We start from the raw sequence: 23875 nt of genomic DNA, 5'->3' as shown, positions 1-23875 counted from the left end.
GGCATGTGGAATCTTCCCGGACCGGGGCACGAACCCGTGTCCCCTGCATCGGCAAGTGGACTCTCAACCACGGCGCCACCAGGGAAGCCATCTTTTTTTAAAAAATAGATCTGTATTGTAGTGTAACTGCTTCACAATACTGTGTTAGTTTCTGTTGTAAAAAAAAAAAAAAAAATGAGACCACCAGAGGCTGTCTTTTAATTAGCATCATGGATGTTAGAAATGATTTTTCATGGGTGTTCGAAGACGTGTGGATTGTCCAGAAACAATGCACGTGAAGAGGGAATAAAAATCTAAGTAACCTCCAGAAACAAAGTCTAAGGAACACAATGGCCAAACCCATCAGAACCACTTAGACTTGGGCCACTGATTTTCTAACTAAAAGAGTGGCTGCATCCTGAGAGTCATAACATTGTCACCCCTATACTAAGAGGGCAAAGAGCTTATAAAACAGGTCCTACAGCAGATAGAACCTCTGCCGATGTTAGCTCGGCTGTTATCATCATTTGTATTGTTGCTAGTATGACAACCCCACCTCATGTCTATACCCAAGCCATCCTCTCACACATACCCCAACCGTCCTGCAGTGTCCTTCCTCCTCTGCTGGACCTCAGGAGGAATTCCAAGTCCTTACAGCTTCTGTGAAACCTTTCTGGCAAGTCCAGACCTAGAGGCATTCCTTCTCTTTGTTTCTAAACCCCAATAGGTGTCAAGAGCACATTCCTCATCACTTAATTGTTTTCTAATCATTTCCTGTCATCTCTCCACATCAGACCAAAACCCCTAAGGGCAAAGGATCCAGGTCTTCTACCAGCATTTAAGACAAAGGTTTACAGTAGCCACATCTCAACCCAAAGTGTGGTCCCTGAACCAGCAGCCACTGCAGAATATCGGCCCCAGCCCGGGCCCAAGGAATCAGAATCCGCATTTTAACAAGAGCCTAAGTGATTCGAGAGCACGTTACTGTTTGAGAGGCCTGTATTCAAGCACTTAGTAAATAACTGGTTAATACCCAAAGCTGGCCTCCCCCCTCACCTCACCCTGCGGGGACAAGCCAGTGCAGGAGGGAGCACCGTTCTCTTCCTGGACTTCTTCGATTGCATACTTACTACAACAGTTCTCTGACTGATAGAAGCAGAGTTTCTAGAAGGAAAAGTGCCTTTTTCTAATTAAACACAAGCATCTTATGGACTAAGGGTAGCTCTGATGACCCACCCTGACCTCCTGGCAAAAGCAATTCTCGCACATTTGAATAATAACTGAGCAACACCATCCACAGAGGCACCACCACACCCATTTTACAGAAGGGAAAATCGACACTCAAAGAGGCTAAGGACACTAATTTAGTTGTTGGAAACCCTGGGATTCAAATTCTAGTATTTTCTGAAAAAAAAAAAAAAAAAAACAGGAAAAGAGTTCTTTGCTACAGGACACACAACTGATGACCAGCCTGAACCTCCCCAGTCAGAGCAGATACTTCAAGGGCAGGCACCTCGTCCATTCTGGCCACTGCTGCTTGTTTGTTGCCAGCACAGTATCTGGCACACAAGGAGGTGATCAATAAATATGTATTGAGTGGGTCAAGGCCTGAATCTCTCAGTGAGAGCCAGCAGCCTCCCTGGATGTTCATTATCATACAAACTACTCCTGTCACACAACCTCCAGCCCACTCTTTCCTCCCAAGTCCAGCGATGAAATCCTGTGGAACGTCCACTGTGTGACCCACACATTCCTCTTTATCCTCAACTTCCCCTCACTTCATTCTACCTCCAGCTTTTAAGGGAATCTGTCCCCTGGACCACTGCTTTCCCAAGGGAAAAGTCTTTTTCCACTACTCTCTCAAGGCAAACACACAACACTGGGGAAAAAAAAAAAAAAAGCACACCCTAAAAGTTAAGAATTCTGTTTTATTCGATGGACTTTCTGAGGACTTCAAACCCTGGAGGCAGCCTCTCAGTTTGCTCTGAAGAGGTATGGGAGGAGCCAGGATACATAGGAGTTTTGCAACAAAAACCAGGTAGCTGGAACATCAAAAGGTTCCTGTTAATTAAAGAAAACCAGACATCTCAAGTTAATGAATTCGGCGCTTTTCTGTGTATGGGAAGATGCAAGAGTCTGGGCTCACTGAAATCACTCCTTTGAAATGCACCTTAGCTATCCAGGGCCTGTTCTTTCCCAGCCTGAGGCTCCTCAAAGTGCACCATTGGGGGCGGCTGCAGTGGCCGAGGTGCCATTCTTAGTCCACAGACCTAAGGGCTAGGAAGTGGGTCTCCACCCTCCTGGCTTCCAGTTGTTGCACGGAATCTTCTGCCCTTCCCTCTCAGGAAGACCACTGCTCCTCCCAGGCACCACCATGGGCTCTCTGTCCTAGTCAGTCATTAAGCAAGTAACTCCTGGTCACCCCTCTCATTCTTGGAAGACTTTAGTTCTCACCACGCCTCTCCACCTTAATACCGTGATGCAAATAGCCAATTCACAATATCTGCCACTTCACGTGGGCCAGGCTCACATTCTAGAACGACCTCCAAGACAGCAAATGTCAACATGAGTGGCCGCCCAGCCCCGTCTGGTCGCCCCTCCCCAGGCTACCCTTACACAAATGCTTCGCTGGCTTCAAGAACCTCAATCCACTGGCTTTCTTCATTACTATTCATCCAGGTCTAGATTTTCCTTATATTCTCACTTATTCGGCTCAGATGCCCTGGTTTATGATTATAACTTCCCTCTGCAAGGACTCACACCTCCCTTGGCCCTCCTTTTTTCCAACCGTACTAGCCTGGAGAAATCTGATGCTTCAAATGAACGAACACAACTAAGCTTGTTCTCCACGGCTTTCCGTGGGAAGCAAATGTTACGGTAGGAAATCATGCTCTCGGGCAGGCAGATTCGTTCCCTTTAATCATTTCTGGTTTCAAATGGGCGGTCACCTGCTCAGAAATGCTACTGTTCTTTGGTAAACTCACTCTCCTATCCTCTGAGTTTTTTTTTGGCTGCATTGGGTCTTCGTTGCTGGGCGTGGGCTTTTCTCTAGGTGCAGCGAGCGGTGGCTACTGTTCGTTGCGGTGCGCAGGCTTCTCACTGCGGTGGCTTCTCTTGTTGCGGAGCGCAGACTGTAGGCGCGCGGGCTCAGTAGTTGTGGCTCACGGGCTCTAGAGTGCAGGCTCAGTAGTTGTGGCGCACGGACTTAGTTGCTCCATGGCATGTGGGATCTTCCCGGACCAGGACTCGAACCCGTGTCCCCTGCATTGGCAGGCGGATTCTTAACCACTGAACCACCAGGGAAGTCCCTGAGATATTTATTTCATACATGCCTTTTCTCGCCAAACCTCTTCTTTTCGGAATGGTAAATTCCAGGAGTGTTCCAGGAATCAGATGGGGACGTATCTTTGTTTCTCTACCCAGGCGATATCCCCAATTCCAATGGCTTGTAAAACAATCTCTAGGCTGATGACCCCCACCTTTGTATCACTAACCCTAGCCTCTCCCTGACCTCCAGATTGACATGTATCATGATCTTCCTCTACTGCACAGGCCTCAGACCTCAATGCCCGATTTCCCTTCCAAACCCGTCCCTCTCTAGATCTTTCCCACCTCCATAAAGGGCAACATCATCTACTCCATCGCTCAGGCCAGATACCTGGGAGCCATTCTCAATGCCTCACTTACCCCTCTCATCTTGTCAAGTCCACGCATCCTCCCATCCTGCCATTTTCACCTTTAAAACATGTACTCTTTCCCATAACACACCCATTTCTCTCCAGTTTTCCTGCCACTATATGAATCAAAGCCACCATCATCTCCCATGTGTGCTTCCTGCAGCAACCTCCTATCTCTGATCATGCTTGAAATCATTCAATGTTTCCCCCAGCTCTCAAATCCTAAGCTCTCTGCCACGCTGACAAAGACTTGCTTGGCTAACTTCTAACTATCTCTAGGGTCGCACTGCTGGCAAGTCTAGATCTGGCTGCATCTCTTCAAGTCTAGATCTTGAAAGCTACCAACTCAAGAGAGGTCTTTTTGGACACTCCTAGGCCTAAGTATCCTCCTCCCCAACCCACTTCACTTTATCACCATGCCCTGGGTGTTTCCTTCACAGGACTCATCAAATTTTGGAATTATCCAATTATTTGACTACTCGTTGAATGGCTGCCTCACCCACTAGATTGTCATCTCCACTTGGGCAAAGTCCATGACTGCTTTATATTCAATGCGTACCCAGGCACACAGGAGGCATTCCTTAAATGAACAGATGAAGGTGCTGGGAGAGCCTCGGCAAGCAGGCACCTTGCTGTCATTTGTATTGTTCCCAAAGCCCTTTTAAACAAAAGTCTGCCAGCTAGCTGTCTGACTGTACACCATCTGTAATATGAGAAACAAAATCCACACAGCACCTCAAGTAGGTCCCTGCAGCAATGGTGTGCCCCCTTAGAAACCCTCTGTTACGTCTGAGGTCCCTTGCAAAGTTCACTTCAGTAACTTTCTCTCCTTTCTCTGCCCCCGGAGGAAGAGCACACAAGAGGCATTGGACCTGGAGCATCCCTCCTAAAGGCCTACCAGCAGTCTCTTCCTTCCTCTACCTCCTCCTCTGCACATCAGGACCCAAAGCCTGTCCCTCCTGCAGATGAACCTGTAGCTTCGGCTGTCCAGCTGGCACTCGTGATCTCTTTTTTCATTTGGAGAATGGCATTTGGCCTGGGAGGCACTGTTTAAAAACTGATCATGTGAACTGCAAGAGTAAGAGCCACATGCAATATGCTTTGAAACAAACACTAACAACGTGGAGTTCACTGTGTTTTAAGGTCTCGAAGGGTCCATCCCTGCCAACTTACTTGGTCCTGATCCCGCTGGGAAGTCAAATTCTCCTGCTCCAGGAAAACAGGTCCTTTTACCTCAGAACCACTGTGATGGCCCAGATCAAGGGCAGAGGCCTCCCCAGGGTCACGAACCCAGTTTTCAACCACCCATTTCCCCAAAACTCTGCAGTTAAGACAGGCTACCTGCAGCCTGAGAGTTCTGCCTGTTTTGTTTCTAATCATGTTTTAAAAAACAACCCCCAAGGCACAGCGGGAATTTCATACGGGCCTCACAGCATTTACAAGAGGACCAGGCGTCAGGCCCTGGGCTTTGCACATAGGCTGTAGGATCTCGGAAAGTCATTCAATACCTCAGAACCTCCCATCTCTTTTTGTGAAGGCCCATGGCAATATCAAGCATTAAGGGTTGTCGCAAGGATCAAGGGAGATCAAATGAAACCCAAATACAATTACACAACAACGTGAAATACTACAGTAGTATTAATAACATAAAAATGAATTAGTTGAATTTTAGCTGCTTGACCAATCAAATTCTAAAGACACCACAGACACTACTGCCTCCTTGCTGTGACATCCACCAAGCACGAAGAAGGGCATCTTAGTCCATCTGGGCTGCTATAGCAAAAATATCATCGATTGGGTGGCTTAAACAGCACACATTCATTTCTCACTGTTCTGGAGACTGGGAAGCCCAAGACCAAGGTGCTGGTAGATTCTGCATCTGGTGAGGACCGTGTCTGGGTACATCCTGGTTCACAGGTGGCCATCTTCTCCTTGTGTCCTCACATGGTGGAAAAGGTGAGGGAGCTCTCTGGGGTCTCTTTTATAAGGGCACTGATCCCGTTCACGGGGGTTCCACCCTCATGACCTAATCACCTCCCAAAACCATTACACTGAGGGTTAGAATTCAATATACAGATTTTAGGGGGACACACACGTTCAGTCCATATAAAGGAGGAGAGGGAATTAATAAATATGACTGTGCCCTGGCCCAGCCTCAAGGTGGTGCATATCAGCAAAGGGAGTACTATACAAAGGAAAGAACATCCTAACATCTGCCAGGAGGAAAAAAAGAAATGTGCTGAGCAATTATTCAATACGTTACTGCTCTTTATAAGGGGACAACTTCCGTTCTTTAAAAAGGGACTGCCCCGTGAAACAAATTCTACTTCAATACTTAGTACAAGGAAACGATTCTCCCATGAAGAACCAATATGCTTCCTTGGATAAGACAATAGCTACTCTTACAAAACTCATCCTGTTTTCCATATCTACTTTTAAAAAGGTAGAAGTAAATAAGTGAAGTTAATTTTAATGATACATTTTGTTCAACTTAGCATGTCTAAAATATTAGCATTTTAAGACACAGTCAATACAAAATATTAATGAGATATTTTACACTCTTTTTCTCATTCTACATCATCAAAATCCAGACGGTACCTTATATTAACAGCACATCTCCATCTGACCTAGCCACACTTCAGGTGCTGCAGACCCATGATGTTGGACGGTACCAGTTTAAATATCTTCTAGGCCTTCACACCATCCTGTTTAGGGAAGTAAGTTTGGCTGTGGGCTTGACAATGGACTTGAGGCAGAGAACGCTGGTGGCTTTGCAGTAATACAGGCTGGATAAATAGCAACCTTGAGCGGGTGGTGGCAGAACTAGAGAGAACTGGATTTAACCAGAGTTGGGAGTGCTCAGGAAGGAGGGCAACGTTCTTTGGGCAACTAGGATGCCAGGCACCACACTGACACTTCCACACGGCCTGAGGTCACTCAGGCTTCACAACCAATCTGGGAGACTCCACTTTACAGATAAAGGCACCAAGGCTCAAAAGGTTAGGTAACTCAGTTCACACAGCTGGGAAGAGAGGCACTGGATTAACCCCAAGACTTCTGGCTTCAGACCCAATGTGCTTTCCTCAGGGAGGCATTAAAGGCCTCTTCGATGTGACTCCTGCCAACCTAGTCACTCCAGGTCCACCCGAGTCATACCTGCCGGCGCAGGACCACCAGGTGAAGGAAGGGCACCATGTCCTTCACACTTCCCTGCCTTTCCACTGCCGTCTCCTCTTGCTACTAGACTAACTTCTGCTTAGCAACATGGTAAGCCTCTAAAACAGTGGTTCTCTATTAGGGATGATTTTGCCCTCTACCCAGGGACATTTGGCAATGTCTAAGAGACATTTTTGATCATCAAGACTAGAGAGAATGGGGTACTACTAGCATCTCGTGAGTTGAGGTCACGGATGCTAAGCATCTTACAAAGCACAGAACAGCCCCCAAACAAACAGTTATCTAGCCCAAAATAATAACAGGGCTGAGGTTGGGAAACCATGGTCTAAGGCACCGCTTCTTCAGGGGGGACCCATCCATCCCTCATTAAACGGCTCAGAGCATGTTTCCAGGGGGAACATGCCAGTAAGAACTACAAATTCACCGTGGTCATCTTCTCCTCCAAAATCGCCTCCCTTGGCCTGGGGAAGTGGAGTGCATTGACCTGCATCCCAGGTACTTTTCCTAATTTCCTTCCCTTCTATTATACCATACAACCGGGATTCTGCTTTTTAAGGGCAGGAACGCAAGCTTGGTAAAGACATCAATAGGCAAGAAGTGAGAATATCACTTCTAGCACAGAGCTCTCTCTGGGATGACACAGGTGGTGAAGCAAAAAAGGGGAAAAAGAATCGTGAAGCAATCAAAAATTTCCACTTACAATATTAACCTCTGTCAACAATGTATTGCCAAAGAGATCTTTAATGCAAATTGATCTTTCCTGAGGATATACACTTTTCCTGGGGTCAGACTCCAGCTCCGGGAAGGCTGATTTTTATGTTTTTTTTCTGAATGTTAAATCAGCTTTTAATCACATCCAAGAGGCTACCCATGAAGCCACCCATCGGAGTGTTTTGGTCTTCGTTCTTTTGATTTCCATTCTGAAAAGGGATGATTTATGCAGGCATGCCTCACATTTTCATTCTGCTTAAGCAAACGCTCATAAGCATTTAACAAGGGCCGATACTGCAAAATGCACTCCAGTCTTCCCGACCGACCGTTGGAGGATTACGTCTAACTTGCAGAGTCTATTTTTTCCTCCACGTTCAGAGGCCGATGGAGATTTTATGCAAATATCTCTTGTGGCAAATGAAAATGAAGGCAGTGAGTTCTTTGCTTTTTCTCAACTCTTTGCCATTCATCAATTCTACACAGGCCATGTTTACTGGGCATACGCTCTATTCCAGGCCTGGGGCTTGGGGCCAGGGTTACAGAAGTGAGTAAGACAGGGTTCCCACCCTTGAGGAGCCCTGTGAGAACACAGTGGACAGACAGACACAGATCCCATAAACATGAACACAAGACAGGACCAGGGGAGGCAGGGGTCTCAGGAAAAAAACATCTGATCTGAGCCAAAGAGGATGCCACAATGTCGAAAGGCTGGCAAGGCAAGAGCAGTCATCCCTGGCAGAGGGAACCACTGGGAGAAGTGAAGGGCATGCCTGGGGCCAGGGGATGGCAGCAAACCATCCTTCCAAAGGACAGTGTGCAGAGTCATCACATAACAAGACTGACGGGTGGAGGGAATGAGACCGGGACGGCCTTGAATGCTAAGTGAAGGAGAACGTCAACATTGCACAGCTCCTGGAGAGCTACTGAAGATCCATGAGCAGCAATTAAAGCATCTGTGCTTGAGGAAGCTAACATCTCTGCAAGCCATGTGAGGACTGAGTCAGTGCAGGAGAAAGTGCAACCCAGAGGCCAACCAGAAGGCTGGGAGCCAAGCCTAGAGCCATGTCCTTGATTTGGGAACATTTTCCGTTAACAAAATGCTGATTTGGCCCATGTGTGGGTACAATGAGATGAATGTATCCCTCAAAATTCATATATTGAAATCCTAATCCCCAATATGATGGTATTAGGAGGTAGGTGTCTTTCAGAGGTAATTAGGTTATGAGGGTGGAGCCCCCCTGAATGGGATTAGTGTCCTTATTAAAGGGGCTGTCTCCACCATGATAGGCTACAAGGAGAAGTCAGCAGTCTGCAAACCAGAAGAGGGGCCACACCACAACCCGACCATGCTGGCACCTGATCTTGGACTTCCAGCCTCCAGAACTGTGAGGAATAAACATCTGCTGTTCATAAGCCACCCACTCTATGGCACTGTGTTACGGAGTCCTAAGGCACGAAGACAGTGGGGCGACACTGTGCTGAGAGGGGACCTCTGGCTGCAGGGGATAAATCACAGCTGGCCTCTGTGTGTTGGAGCAACAGCATTCTCCTTTGCCAGGGGTTGGTTGGGGGATGGCCCCTGACTCAGTCCTGGTCCTGGGCTGCAATGAGGGAAAAGGCACGGTGTCACTGAGCCACAGGAGGAAGAATGCCACAAAGGCTATTCCTCTTTTAGAGGGACAGAAACATTATTTGCCTCAGATCACAGAAAACATCTCTCCTAGATTAAAGAGTAGATGCTGAAGGGCCTCCAGATTCCATGATATCTAACTGCCCTGTGTGATGACTCCCAGTCGTTATATATTTTAACCCTTCTTCCATGTTCCCCTGATTTGGGCCACATAAATATCCTTGCAATTAAAGAAGAATGGATTTTCTTTTTATTGAGGTAAAATTCACAGGACATAGAATGAACCATTTTCACATGTACAATTCAGTGGCATTTAGTGCATTCATAGTTTTGGGCAACCACCACCTTTATTTAATTCCAAAAAATGTCCATCACTACAAAAAAAAAAAAATCCCACACCATTAAGCAGTCACTCCCCACTTTCCCCTCCCCCGAGCTCCCGGCAACCACCTATTTGCTTTCTGTCTCTATAGATTCACCAATTCCGGATATTTCATTTAAGAGGAATCATACAGTATGCAGCCTTTTCTGTCTGGCTTCCTTCACTTCATATGTTTTTGAGGTTCATCCATTCATACACTAGCCTGTATCAGTGTGTTTGTTATTCCTTTTTATGGCTGAAGAATATCCCATTGCCTGCATGTACCACATTTATTGATCCATTTATCGGTTGAGAGATTTGGGTTGTATCCATCTTTTGGCTGTTGTGAACAATGCTACCAAGAAAGTTTGTGTATAAGTACTTGTTTGAGAAGAATGGCTTTTCTTGAGGTTACCTAAATCCCTTTGTTCTATGCACATAAGGAAGCATCTTTATTATTATTAATGGCTTTAAATTTCTAGAAGCTGGCACATGGGGCGCTCAAGTAACAGCATCTACTTAGCATCTACTGTGTGCCTGGCTCTATGCTGGGCACCTGACAGCATTTGCATCTCATTTAATCCTCCTAGAACTCCTAATAGTTGTGTATCACAGTTCCACTGGAAAGCTGAGAAAACCATGGCTCAGTGTGGGTTATAAATAACATGCCACACATTAAGAATCCGCCTGCCGATGCAGGGGACACGGGTTCGAGCCCTGGTCCGGGAAGATCCCACATGCGGCCGAGCAACTAAGCCCGTGCGCCACAACTACTGAGCCTGCGCTCTAGAGCCCGCGAGCCACAACTACTGAGCCCGCGTGCCACAACTACTGAAGTCCACGCACCTAGAGCCCGTGCTCTGCAACAAGAGAAGCCACCGCAATGAGAGGCCTGCGCACCACAACGAAGAGTAGCCCCCGCTCGCTGCAACTAGAGAAAAGCCCACGCACAGCAACGAAGACCCAATGCAGCCAAAAATAAATAAATAAATAAATAAATTTATTTATTTAAAAAATTAAAAAATAACATGCTACACGTTACACACATAGTATGGGGTAGAACCAGGATTCAATATGGTGGAGATGTGCCCAGCATGTTATCTGGTACAGAGCAGCTATATAATGAACACTAATTTATCAAGCATTTAATGATAGTTTGATCATTAGAAAACAAAAGAACTGGGAGTGGGATAAGAAGGTACAGTCTCCTCTTTACTTTTTCCCCTCTCATAACTAATTGTACTTTCATGGTATAGAATGCTTAGTGGGTTACTGCATTACTTTCCTAGGACTGTTGTAACAAAGTGCCACAAACTGGCTGGTTTAAACAGCAGAAATTTATCATCTCATAGTCTGGAGGCTAGAAGTCCAAGATCCTGATGTGAGCAGGGCACGCTCCCTCTGAAGATGCTTAGGGGAAGACCTGCTCCAGGCCTCTCTCTGAGCTTCTGGTTATCCCTCAGCTTGGGGTACCACAACTCTGGCCACCCTAATCAAATATGATCTCATCCTAGCTAATGACAACTGCAATGATGACATCTTATTTCCAGAAAAAGAACACATTCTGAGGTCCTGGGGGCTGGGACTTCAGCATATAAATTTTGGGGGAAACACAATTATTTTTTTTGGCTGCATTGGGTCTTCGTTGCTGCGTGCGGGCTTCCTCTAGTTGCGGTGAGTGGGGGCTACTCTTCATTGCAGTGTGCGGGCTTCTCACTGGGGTGGCGTCTCTTGTTGTGGAGCATGGGTTCCAGAGGCGTGGGCTTCAGTAGCCGTGGCACACGGGCTCAGTAGTTGTGGCTCACAGGCTTAGTTGCTCCTCCGCATGTGGGATCTTCCCGGACCAGGGATCAAACCTGTGTCCCCTGCACTGGCAGGTGGATTCCTAACCACTGTACCACCAGGGAAGCCCCTGGGGGGAACACAAGTCATCCCATAACAGTTACCTTCCCCATCACACAAAGGTCAAGAAAAGAAACCACCATGAGGCAGAGTCAGGAAGAGACGTTTCAGTTCTATGGGGTCACAGGGATACCTGGTCCCCAGAGGCCATGGGTCAAAGAGCAGGACTGACTCAAGGCAACTGGAGGATGGACAGGACGGCCTGAAAGCTACTATGGTCTCAACACTCTAAATGGTGTGAAAGGAAGAGCGTAAAGCAAGCTTCAGAATACCTAGTCCTAGCACCTTACTCCAGGACCCAACTGGACACTCACTTCCCTCTGGGCTTTGGCATCCAATTAAAATAATTACAGGCTCCCACACTGATCTCTGACACCCGAAACACAACATTTGCTTATCAGTTCCAAAATCCATCAGGAGATTTAAATCCCTCCTCTGCAGACGTGCAGAACTATTCATGGCTTCTAACAATCTCCTCATTTTCTAGCTCCAGGTAAGAACTCTCAGCTAATGTTCCTGCCACTTTCAAATTAAATCAGATTAAATCGCAGGCATCCAGCCTTCTAAAAAAAAAAATCAAATTGTTCCAATATATCTCACTCACCCAACACATTAGACAGATGCAGCACATAAAGTAAACAGTCTAGTTAAGAAGTGCTAGTTCATTAGTTGTGGGGCTGTCAGGAGAACCCAAGAGCTGTGATAACACACAAAACTGTCCCCATCTTAGAAGTCAAGCTAAATGCTTTCATTTTATCACCCAATTCATAACCTTGCTGTCTGGCCTTAAGGATCAATAGCCTGGTGGTTTTGGTATCCAATAAATTTGTCTTCATTTGGACGTTTTTCATTTTCCCATGCCACGTGAAGAGAGCAGGATAAGGTAAATTGTTCCTCTCACGGCATTTGTTTTTCTAAATCTATGATTTCACACTGACATGTTCCACAAACCAGTGAAGGCAAAGAGAGGGAGAGTAGATATCAGAGGCCCCATCCCAAGATCAAAAAAGCTTCCAACTGGGATCATCTGGGACAATTAATTTAACAAGTTCCCATGGGCAAAGGTCAACGGGTTTACCCAGGGTGATCCATCATTCACCTAGCAAAGAATTTTTACTTAGTACTTACTATGTGCCAAACCCTGTGCTAAGTAATTTACATGAATTGTCTCATTAGTTCTCAGAGGGGAAGTGTCTGAAAAAAAAAGCCACTGTTTTATACACACACACACACAAAGGTGTATATAATGTATTTACTTTTTTTTTTTTTTTTTTTTTTTTGCGGTACGCGGGCCTCTCACTGTTGTGGCCTCTCCCGTCGCGGAGCACAGGTTCCGGATGCGCAGGCCCAGCGGCCACGGCTCACGGGCCCAGCCGCTCCGCGGCATGTGGGATCCTCCCGGACCGGGGCACGAACCCGCGTCCCCTGCATCAGCAGGCAGACTCTCAACCACTGCGCCACCAGGGAAGCCCTACTTATTTTTATACTTATTAGAACACTGAAACTGAAAGAAAGCAGGCAATTCCAGCTTTGTAGATAAGAGAAAGCAGCAGGAAACTTAAAGAACTAGCATATAAAAGGCATATATGTATGCATATAAAAGGCATATATATGCATATAAAAGGCATATATATGCATATAAAAGGCATATATGCATATAAAAGGCATATATATGCATATAAAAGGCATATATATATATATATATATATATATATATATATATATATATATATGCACAGACTCAAAATCACTGAGTTTAAACCTAACAGAGAAGTTGGGAGTTGGGGAGGGAGTAGTTCTTGAATCCAATACAAATTATCTGAATAAGGAAACTGGGGCTCAGACAAGGGAATGACACATCCAAAGTTATCCGGAGAGCACAGGACTGAATTAAGTCTAGATTCTGAATTCTAATCTTCTCAAGCTGCTGTTTCAGTTTTATCATCATCATCGTCATCATCAGCATCATCATTATCAAATCAACACATATTTTTTAAAAGGTTTAAAGGACCTAAATATAGGAAGACTCATGATATGGAAGCATTCAAGATGGAGGAGAGAGAAACCCTTCAAAAATCTCCCAGTCCGAATCCACAGAAACAGAAAGTGCTTAGCCAGGACTCGAGGAAGAGGAGGGTGGGGAGTGAATGCTGATATGGGTGGGGTTTCTTTAGGGGGAATGAACACGTTCCAGAAGTCAACAGTAATGACAGTAACAGTCTGGTGAATATACTAAAACCCACTGAACTGTACACTGTGAAAGGGTGAAATTTATGGCATGTAAACTAGACTGCAATTGAAAAAATACCAATGGCATCAGAATAGTCAGGCTCCAATAACACAGATGAGCCCCTACCAAAATTAAGAATCAAGTTAAAAAAAAAAAAAAAAAAAAAAAAGATTCTACCGGTCAACCTTATTTACCCTGAGCCATTTCTAGACATAAGCATGTCAGGCAGCACACTCTAGTTCTTTGCCTGCTTTAATCTACACAATAATCCTGTGATATGAATGCCATTGTCCCTAATTTACAGATAAAAAACTAAATCTCCTGAAAGACAAGAGATGTCCTCAAGATCATGTAAGGGGTCAAACACCTGTCTTCTGATCTCCTATCATAGCACTTGGCAAAATATATTTTAGTTCATTGGGTCTGGATTTCTCTCATCGGACAGTGAGTTCCTTTGAACAGGGACTATGTTTTTTTTAGGAAAAGAACACTTTTGGAAGAACAGTTTGAGATTTACCAGGAGGCAGACTGGAACAAGGGGATGGGAAAAGAGAGAGAAAGCTGAGAAATGAGAGTTTCCTTGAAAGAAGAGGGGTCTACTAGAGGAACTTCATGCAGAAGGGTTGTCATTGTTAATTTAATCAAACAAATATCCACTGCAGCCTATTGTGTGTGAGAAATCTAGCTGGGGACAAGAGATAGGGGACACGATCGTAAAAACAGCAGCCTCAGAGCCACTGCATGATTCTACCTTGGGTAGAGAAGAAGTTCTAAATCCCCAGGTGGCCACTGATCAGCAGGCTCTGCTGTAAGCAGGGGCCCTGGGAGGGGTGGGACTGGATTCTTCTTTCATGAATGGGTCATAAAGAGGTCCTACGGACTCAAACGGAGGAACTTCTAAGTTGGTAAAACCAATCAATGCTGAGCCACTAAGACGATCTTTCACTTCCTTCTTCCTTTTTTCTCCTTTTGTGACTGACAAACCCCAGTCCATCCTTCAGAGGTCGCCTCTTTAGTGAAGCTGACCCAGACTCCTTTGAGCCACCCCCTCCCCAATACTCTATTAAGTAGAACTCTTTTTCTGTTCTGTTTAACAACTGCAACCATTGTTTTATTGCCAATGACTAAAACAATAATATTACTACTAGTAGTAGTACTATTTTCTATCATATCCTGAGCAGTCTCTTTGTACCAAGCACCGTATTTTCAGGGCTTTACGTACAGTGTCTTACGGAAATCCAACCCTGTAAACAAGGTGGTACAACCCCCATTTTATAGAAGAGGAAACTAAGCAATTTGCCCAATACCACACAACCAGAATGGAACAGCAATCGGACTCCAGACCATTTGTTTCCCACCACACCTCCTAGAACAAGACTCCGGGAGGTTAACTAAAGCATTTCTGAATGTTCCTCTAAATTTGAGGGATAGAAATTGAAGGTAAATGTTTCTAATGTCCTAATTTTCTTTTTAAACCACTTCAGAGTTTAGGTACTTCAATATAAGATTAAATAATACGCTGAAAGACTGCAATGAAAGTAACAGTCTACCCTCAAAGAGGTCTGTCTTTCTGTTTTCAGGAGGTGCTTGCAGGCACTAGTAGGCACAAAATGAATATATTATTTATATGTATATATAAATTAAAAATATATATATATACACATACAATTATACACATATATGGCATATATACTTTATATTTACACATACAATAATATATATACGATGTATGGTATATATACATATAGTATATAATATATATACAGTATGTATATACACACACACTATATGTATATATCTTTTACTTTACTATCCATTTTATGAATTAGGAAATTGAGGTACAGAGTTATTAACTCAGTAAAGTCACTTAATAAGTAACTGGTCAAACCATCTCTCACTCACACACTTCCTAGCATTCTTTCTAAGACACCTCACCCGTTAATTCCAGGACAGCTGCTGTGTTCGGGGATCCACCAGGCTGACAATTAACACAACGGAAGTAACTAAAACATGAAGAAATCCAGTGCTTTATTTCTACCAACCTCTGAGACGTTTAAAAAGGGAAAAAAAAACTCTAAAACCCATGCATTCGGATCACAGGCCCAACGGGGGGAAAAAAATTACATACCCCAATTTGTTCTTATTTACAAATACTTCAAGCTGTTTGTCAAACAAAATGATTTTGTCTGCCAGATGAGATCCCAGTTTTCTAAGTTCATTAACGGCTGATGAACAGAAAGGGTCACCCTGATGCTTTAATAATCTGGCCCTGACTCCCGTCAAAGCCACTTAAAAAAAAAAAAAATCCAAGCTGTCAGGAGAGAAAGGAAATGCTATTTGATCCAATTTATGCACTATTTCCATGCAAACAAGGAGCAGATATTTACAGGCATGCCGTATTAAATCTCCACAACCAGGGCAGGGTTGTAGAAAGAAATACAAGAAAGGAAAAAGGCAGAGAATGTTTAAAATGCCCTGTGTTGGAAGCCACAGGGAGCTCTAAATTGTCTGGAGGCCAATTCTGACTGCCACTTTTTTCTTCTTCTTCTTCTTTTTTTAAATCCTGTAAGTAGTAAAAGCATAACTCAAATAATAAAACTCAGGATCATCAGGAAACGAGGAATTCCATAAGAAGCCTGTCATCTGGGGCATAAGTAGGGCCCACACTATTCAGACGACGGGAAGACGGGAAGGAGGCTTTCCAAGTTCTAATAAGGCCCTTGGTAGGAGGGAAACTCTAATTTTTTACTATGACATGCACTTAAGAATGCAAAGGAACACCAAGATTCATATTCAAGTGCATTAATCGGAATAATAAAGCATCCCTAATATATGTGTCTCCCAATTGCCCCATCATCAGCTATCAAGGTAAGATGCAATATTGCTACTCCATAGCCAAAGGGCACTTCTCTTTTGAGGAATTAGGCACATTCAGTCACAGTTACAGCTCTTGGAATTCCACGTCAGACTCTCCAGAGCTGAGAGAGGTCACCTAAGAAAAGATGGATTCTTTTTTTCCAGGAGCTGGGAAATGGTATGAAATATTCTGACCTTATACAAAGGCACCATGGAGGGAGGGTGGAGACCCAGCTCTCTCCCCACTCCCTCCAGAGGGTCTCTATGCATCCTTGCCTTCCAGAACCTTCTCTCCTTTAATCCCCTTAACATCCCCCACAAGTATCAATTCTCACTTCCTCAGGGAGTACCTCTCCTTCCTAGCATTTACCATCTTTACCAAATACATTTATTTGCAAGGTTATTTTATTTCGTTACTTTCTTACCCTCTAGAGTGTAAGCTCCATCAACTCAGGGGCTTGCTTCTTTCTAAGTAAAGTAAATACCACACTTTATTTCAACTAATGGCTGTTATTATTTTTCACCCAATCTTAAACAGGAACTACAGAAAATCTTTTAAGATCTTTGAAACTCCTTGACTTACAGTTTAACCCAAACCTCTGCGAAACTGATGGAGAGGCAAGTTTCAGGGCCTGAGGACCAGGAGGCAGGCTGGTAACTTTAATCCAAGAGGTGATGTTTTTTCATCCTTAGTAGGAAATGAGAGCAGGTGGGGATTAATCAGGGCATTTTCCCCTATGATGCTCTTAAAAACAAGTCTTCGTGATAAAGTCTCAATATTCTTCATTAAAAGAGAAATGTCTTTTAATTTCTATAATTTCAGACTTCTACACTTGATACTAGATATTAAATAATATACATTTCAAAAGCAAATAAAATCAATTTTTGTAACTGGCCTTTTGGAATAGCCTTCCTTCCAGTTATCTGCCAGGTCAAGTCCAAACTGTCCTTCCAGACCCCACTCAACCCTCACCTCCTCCGTGAAGGTTCCCCATCAAGCAGAGTTGAGCTCCATCACAGTAAGAAAATCAAGCATTCAATTCAGTTTTTTAAAATCTTCCCATTTTAGTTTAAAAAGACTCAGTGAGCAAGTTTCTTCCCCCCTTTTCAACCCTCAGTATGGCGCTAGTATATCCTTACAGCCCCTAACACTTGACGAGGGGAACTGAGAATTTGAGAATTCCCATCATCGAGCTTTTGGCTGGCAGCAACACCTGGCCAGACTCGGACACAGGATGGTTCCTTTGGTTATCTGCTGCTTACGGAGAATGGTATACATTTCTTACTACCATAAAGGTATCCATACACATAACAAGGTCTTAAGAAGATGTGGCCAAACACTGAACAGGAGGACAGGAATGACGGAGCTGACAAAGCCCTGCCCCACCGTAAACTCCACGAAGGCAGGGATGGAGTGTCCAGCTGCTTCCTGGCCCGTATCCATGCACTTGGCATAGCACCTGGAACAAAGCAGCCACTCAATAGTTATCTGTGAAGGGAGCCTGAGACTCGGGGACACGGCTGAATCACGAAAGGACACGGCAGGAATTTAAACCACGCCTTCTTACTCTAAGCCCTAAACATTTTCAACTTTGGAACTCTACTCCAAAGTGCTTCAAGAACCAATAAATATGTAAGTGAATACAAAGAAAACTAAGATAGATCTTTTCCTTGAGGCATTTATGATTCCACAGAGGTACTTAGAATTCATACCACCCAGTGACTTCCATCTATCCTTTAGCCTTCAAAGGTGCGCTGAAAGGCCAAACGGTACCTCAGTAGAGGTTGACCAGAGTTTAGGTTTATCCTGCCCATCACAGAGACTGAAAAACTCCACATCCAGAGGATCGACCAATCTGACATGCCACCTTCCTAAATTCAGCAAAATATAAGACAGAATTGACAGACGTTTCCAGAAGCTGGTTCAAATTATTTTTTCATAGTAATACCTATCCTATACCTATACCATAGAATATTTACTTAGATTACTTCTGAAATTTCAATCCTCATTTTTTTTTTTGCCTTAAAATGCCCCCACACACATGTTCTTTCAAGATGAACGTCAGGTAAAAATTCTACCACAAAAAGCTGCAGTAACTTTTCTTTTTATGTACCACCAACAAATTTCCTTAAGAGACATAAAGAGCTTTGTTTTATAACTTGTATTACCTATAAAGACTTTAAATGAAGAAAGAGCCCACTTTCCTAGAAGTAACTGAGAAAAGCTCATAAGTGACGAGATAAATCGTTCAAATTAAAAAGCCTATGAGCTCCATACTGAAAAAGCCGTAGCCATCTTCAAATTTTCACCAAGCAATTTAGGCTTGGTGAGGATGGTCTGACAGCAGCGCAAAAGAAAGATGAAAAATCAAAAGCAGTCACAAGAACTACAAAAGCAGGCTAGTTTGGGGCCATTTACTGTCGGGGCACACTGCTCTTCACACCTCAGTAATTCCCACGGATTACACTATGGCACAAAGATGAAATGAGTCACATGAATGAAAAGTTTAAAGAAGATGCAGACTTGCCTGTTGGAGAAGGGAGACAAATACAAGTTTAGACACTTTCCAGAACATAATTATGCATTTTGGGGGAGACCTTCAAGATGGCGGAGGAGTGAGACATGGAGACCGCCTTCCTCCCCACAAATACATCAGAAATACATCTACATGTGGAACAACTCCTACAGAACACCTACTGAACGCTGGCAGAAGACCTCAAACTTCCCAAAAGGCAAGAAACTCCCCACATACCTAGGTAGGGCAAAAGAAAAAAGAAAAAACAGAGACAAAAGAATAGGGACAGGACCGGCACCTGTGGGAGGGAGCTGTGAATGAGGAAATGTTTCCACACACTAGGGAGCCCCTTCATTGGCGAAGACGGGGGTGGCGAGGGGAAGCTTCAGAGCTGCAGGAGCTGAGGCTCGGGCTTCGGAGGTCACATCCCAGGGAGAGGACCAGGGTTGGCTACATGAACACAGCCTGAAGGGGGCTAGTGCACCACAGCTAGCCGGGAGGGAGTCCGGGAAAAACTGTGGAGCTGCCTAATAGGCAAGAGACCACTGTTTCAGGGTGCGCAAGGACAGGGGATCCAGAGCACTGTCTAAATGAGCTCCAGAGACGGGCGCGAGCCACGGCTATCAGCACGGACCCCAGAGACGGGCATGAGACGCTAAGGCTGCTGCTGCGGCCACCAAGAGGCCTGCCTGCGAGCACAGGTCACTCTCCACACCTCCCCTCCCAGGAGCCTATGCAGCCCGCCACTGCCAGGGTCCCGTGATCCAGGGACAACTTCCCCGGGAGAACACACGGCGCGCCTCAGGCTGGTGCAACGTCACGCCGGCCTCTGCGGCCACAGGTTCGCCCCACACTCTGTACCCCTCCCTCACCCCCGGCCTGAGTGAGCCAGAGCCCCCGATCAGCTGCTCCTTTAACCCCATCCTGTCTGGGCAAAGAACAGATGCCCTCAGGCGACCTACATGCAGAGACGGGTCCAAATCCAAAGATGAACCCCAGGAGCTGTGCGAACAAAGAAGAGAAAGGGACATCTCTCCCAGCAGCCTCAGAAGCAGCAGATTAAATCTCCACAATCAACTTGATGTACCCTGCATCTGTGGAATACCTGAATAGACAACAAATCATCCCAAAATTGAGGCGGTGGACTTTGGGGGGAAAGATATATTTGTGTTCCTATTTCTCTTTCTGTGAGTGTGTATGTATATGCTTCTTTGTGTGATCTTGACTATATAGCCTTTGCTTTTACCATGTGTCCTAGGTTTCTATCTGTCCTTTTTTTTTTTTAGTATAGTTTTTAGCGATTCTTATCACTGGTGGATTTGTTTTTTGGTTTGGTTGCTCTCTTCTTTCTTTTTCTTTATTACTTTTTAATCATTTTACTTTTAATAATTATTTTATACTTTAATAACTTTATTTTATTTTACTTTATTTTTTTCTTTCTTTCTATTTTTCTCCCTTTTCTTCTGAGCCATGTGGCTGACACGGTCTTGGTGCTCCAGCCGGTTGTCAGGCTTGTGCTTCTGAAGCGGGAGAGCCGAGTTCAGGGCATTGGTCCACCAGAGACCTCCCGGCTCCACGTAACATTAAACAGCAAAAGCTCTCCCAGAGATCTCCATCTCAAGGCTAAGACCCAGCACCACTCAACGACCAGCAAGCTACAGTGCTAGACACCCTATGGCAAACAACTAGCAAGACAGGAATACAACCCCACCCATTAGCAGAGAGACTGCCTAAAACCATAATAAGTTCACAGACATGCCAAAACACAACAGCGGACATGGTCCTGCCCACCAGAACAAGATCCAGCCTCATCCTCCAGAACACAGGCACTAGTCCGCTCCACCAGTAAGCCTACACAACCCACTGAATCAACCTTAGCCACTGGGGGCAGACACCAAAAACAACGGGAACTGCGAACCTGCAGCCTGTAAAAAGGAGACCCCAAACACAGTTAAGTTAAGCAAAATGAGAAGACAGAGAAACACACTGCAGATGAAGGAGCAAGGTAAAAATCCACCAGACCAAACAAATGAAGAGGAAATAGGCAGGCTACCTGAAAAAGAATTCAGAGAGATGAGGGTAAAGATGATCCAAAATCTTGGAAACAGGATGGAGAAAATACAAGAAACAGTTAACAAGGACCTAAAGAACTAAACAGCAAACAAACAATGATGAACAACACAATAAATGAAATTAAAAATTCTCTAGAAGGAATCAATAGCAGAATAACTGAGGCAGAAAAACAGATAAGTGAGCTGGAAGATAAAATAGTGGAAATAACTACTGCAGAGCAAAATAAAGAAAAAAAAGAATGAAAAGAATGGAGGACAATCTCAGAGACCTCTGGGACAACATTAAATGCACCAACATTTGAATAATAGGGGTTCGAGAAGAAGAAGAGAATAAGAAAGGGACTGACAAAATATTTGAAGAGATTATAGTTGAATACTTCCCTAATATGGGAAAGGAAGACAGGAATACAACCCCACCCATTAGCAGAGAGACTGCCTAAAACCATAATAAGTTCACAGACATGCCAAAACACAACAGCGGACATGGTCCTGCCCACCAGAACAAGATCCAGCCTCATCCTCCAGAACACAGGCACTAGTCCGCTCCACCAGTAAGCCTACACAACCCACTGAATCAACCTTAGCCACTGGGGGCAGACACCAAAAACAACGGGAACTGCGAACCTGCAGCCTGTAAAAAGGAGACCCCAAACACAGTTAAGTTAAGCAAAATGAGAAGACAGAGAAACACACTGCAGATGAAGGAGCAAGGTAAAAATCCACCAGACCAAACAAATGAAGAGGAAATAGGCAGGCTACCTGAAAAAGAATTCAGAGAGATGAGGGTAAAGATGATCCAAAATCTTGGAAACAGGATGGAGAAAATACAAGAAACAGTTAACAAGGACCTAAAGAACTAAACAGCAAACAAACAATGATGAACAACACAATAAATGAAATTAAAAATTCTCTAGAAGGAATCAATAGCAGAATAACTGAGGCAGAAAAACAGATAAGTGAGCTGGAAGATAAAATAGTGGAAATAACTACTGCAGAGCAAAATAAAGAAAAAAAAGAATGAAAAGAATGGAGGACAATCTCAGAGACCTCTGGGACAACATTAAATGCACCAACATTTGAATAATAGGGGTTCGAGAAGAAGAAGAGAATAAGAAAGGGACTGACAAAATATTTGAAGAGATTATAGTTGAATACTTCCCTAATATGGGAAAGGAAATAGTTAATCAAGTACAGGAAGCACAGGGAGTCCCATACAGGATAAATCCAGGAGAAACATGCCAAGACACATATTAATCAAACTATCAAAAACTAAATACAAAGAAAAAATTATAAAGCAGCGAGGGAAAAACAAAATATAACATATAAAGGAATGCCCAGAAGGTTAACAGCTGATCTTTCAGCAGAAACTCTGCAAGCCAGAAGGGAGTGGAAGGACATATTTAAAGTGATGAAAGGGAAAAACTTAAAATGATCCAGAAAGGATCTCATTCAGATTTGACAGAGAAATTAAAACCTTTACAGACAACCAAAAGCTAAGAGAATTCAGCACCACCGAACCAGCTTTACAACAAATGCTAAAGGAACTTCTCTAGGAGGAAAACACAAGAGAAGGCAAAGACCTACAATAACAAGACAATTAAGAGAATGGTAATAGAAATATACATATCGTTAACTACCTTAAATGTAAATGGATTAAATGCTCCAACCAAAAGACACAGACTGGCTCAATGCATACAAAAACAAGACCCATATATATGCTGTCTGCAAGAGACGCACTTCAGACCTAGAGACACATACAGACTGAAAGTGAGGGGATGGAAAAAGATACTCCATGCAAATGGAAATCAAAAGAAAGCTGGAGTAGCAATCCTCATATCAGACAAAATAGACTTTAAAATAAAGACTATTACAAGAGACACAGAAGGACACTACATAATGATCAAGGGATAAGTCCAAGAAGAAGATATAACTATTGTAAATATTTATGCACCCAGCATAGGAGCACCTCAATACATAAGGCAAATGCTAACAGCCATAAAAGGGGAAATCGACAGTAACACAATCACAGTAGGGAATTTTAAAACCCCAATTTCACCGATCGACAGATCATCCAAAATGAAAATAAATAAGGAAACACAAGCTTTAAATGACACATTAAACTAGATGGACTTAATTGATATTTATAGGACATTCCATCCAAAAACAACAGAATACACTTTCTTCTCAAGGGCTCATGGAACATTCTCCAGGATAGATCATATCTTCGGTCACAAAGGAAGCCTTTGTAAATTTACGAATATGGAACTCATATCAAGTATCTTTTCCGACCACAACACCATGAGAGTAGATATCAATTACAGGAAAAAAACTGTAAAAAATACAAACACATGGAGGCTAAACAATACTAAATAACCAAGACATCACTGAAGAAATCAAAGAGGAAATCAAAAAATACCTACAAACAAAGGACAACAAAAACGCAATGACCCAAAACCTATGGGATGCAGCAAAAGCAGTTCTAAGAGGGAAGTTTATAGTAATAAAATCCTTTCTCAAAAACATCTCAAATAAACAACCTAACCTTACACCTAAAGCAATCAGAGGAAGAGAAACAAAAACAAACAAAAAAAAAATCACAAGTTAACTGAAGGAAAGAAATCATAAAGGTCAGATCAGAAATAAATGAAAAATAAATGAAGGAAACAATTGAAAAGATCAATAAAACTAAAAGCTGATTCTTTGAGAAGATAAACAAAATTGATAAACCATTAGTCAGACTCATCAAGAAAAAAAGGGAGAAGAC

The 23875-nt window shown here is 43.7% G+C and overlaps 1 long non-coding RNA gene across 2 annotated transcripts in view; it reads right to left on the bottom strand.

Moving 5' to 3' along the window:
- LOC129392174 (uncharacterized) overlaps positions 1–23875 on the bottom strand; it is a 77308-nt gene that overhangs the window by 16621 nt on the left and 36812 nt on the right. For both annotated transcript variants that reach the window (XR_008617581.1, XR_008617580.1), the window contains exon 2: positions 17107–17211. This is a non-coding gene — a long non-coding RNA (uncharacterized lncRNA). The remainder of the gene's footprint in view (positions 1–17106; positions 17212–23875) is intronic.

This window comes from Physeter macrocephalus, chromosome 6, assembly GCF_002837175.3.
Source record: "Physeter macrocephalus isolate SW-GA chromosome 6, ASM283717v5, whole genome shotgun sequence".
In the NCBI taxonomy this organism is placed as follows: Eukaryota; Metazoa; Chordata; class Mammalia; order Artiodactyla; family Physeteridae; genus Physeter; species Physeter macrocephalus.
The sequence above is the reverse complement of the archived record's forward strand: the minus strand, read 5'-3'. Positions and strand labels throughout refer to the sequence as shown.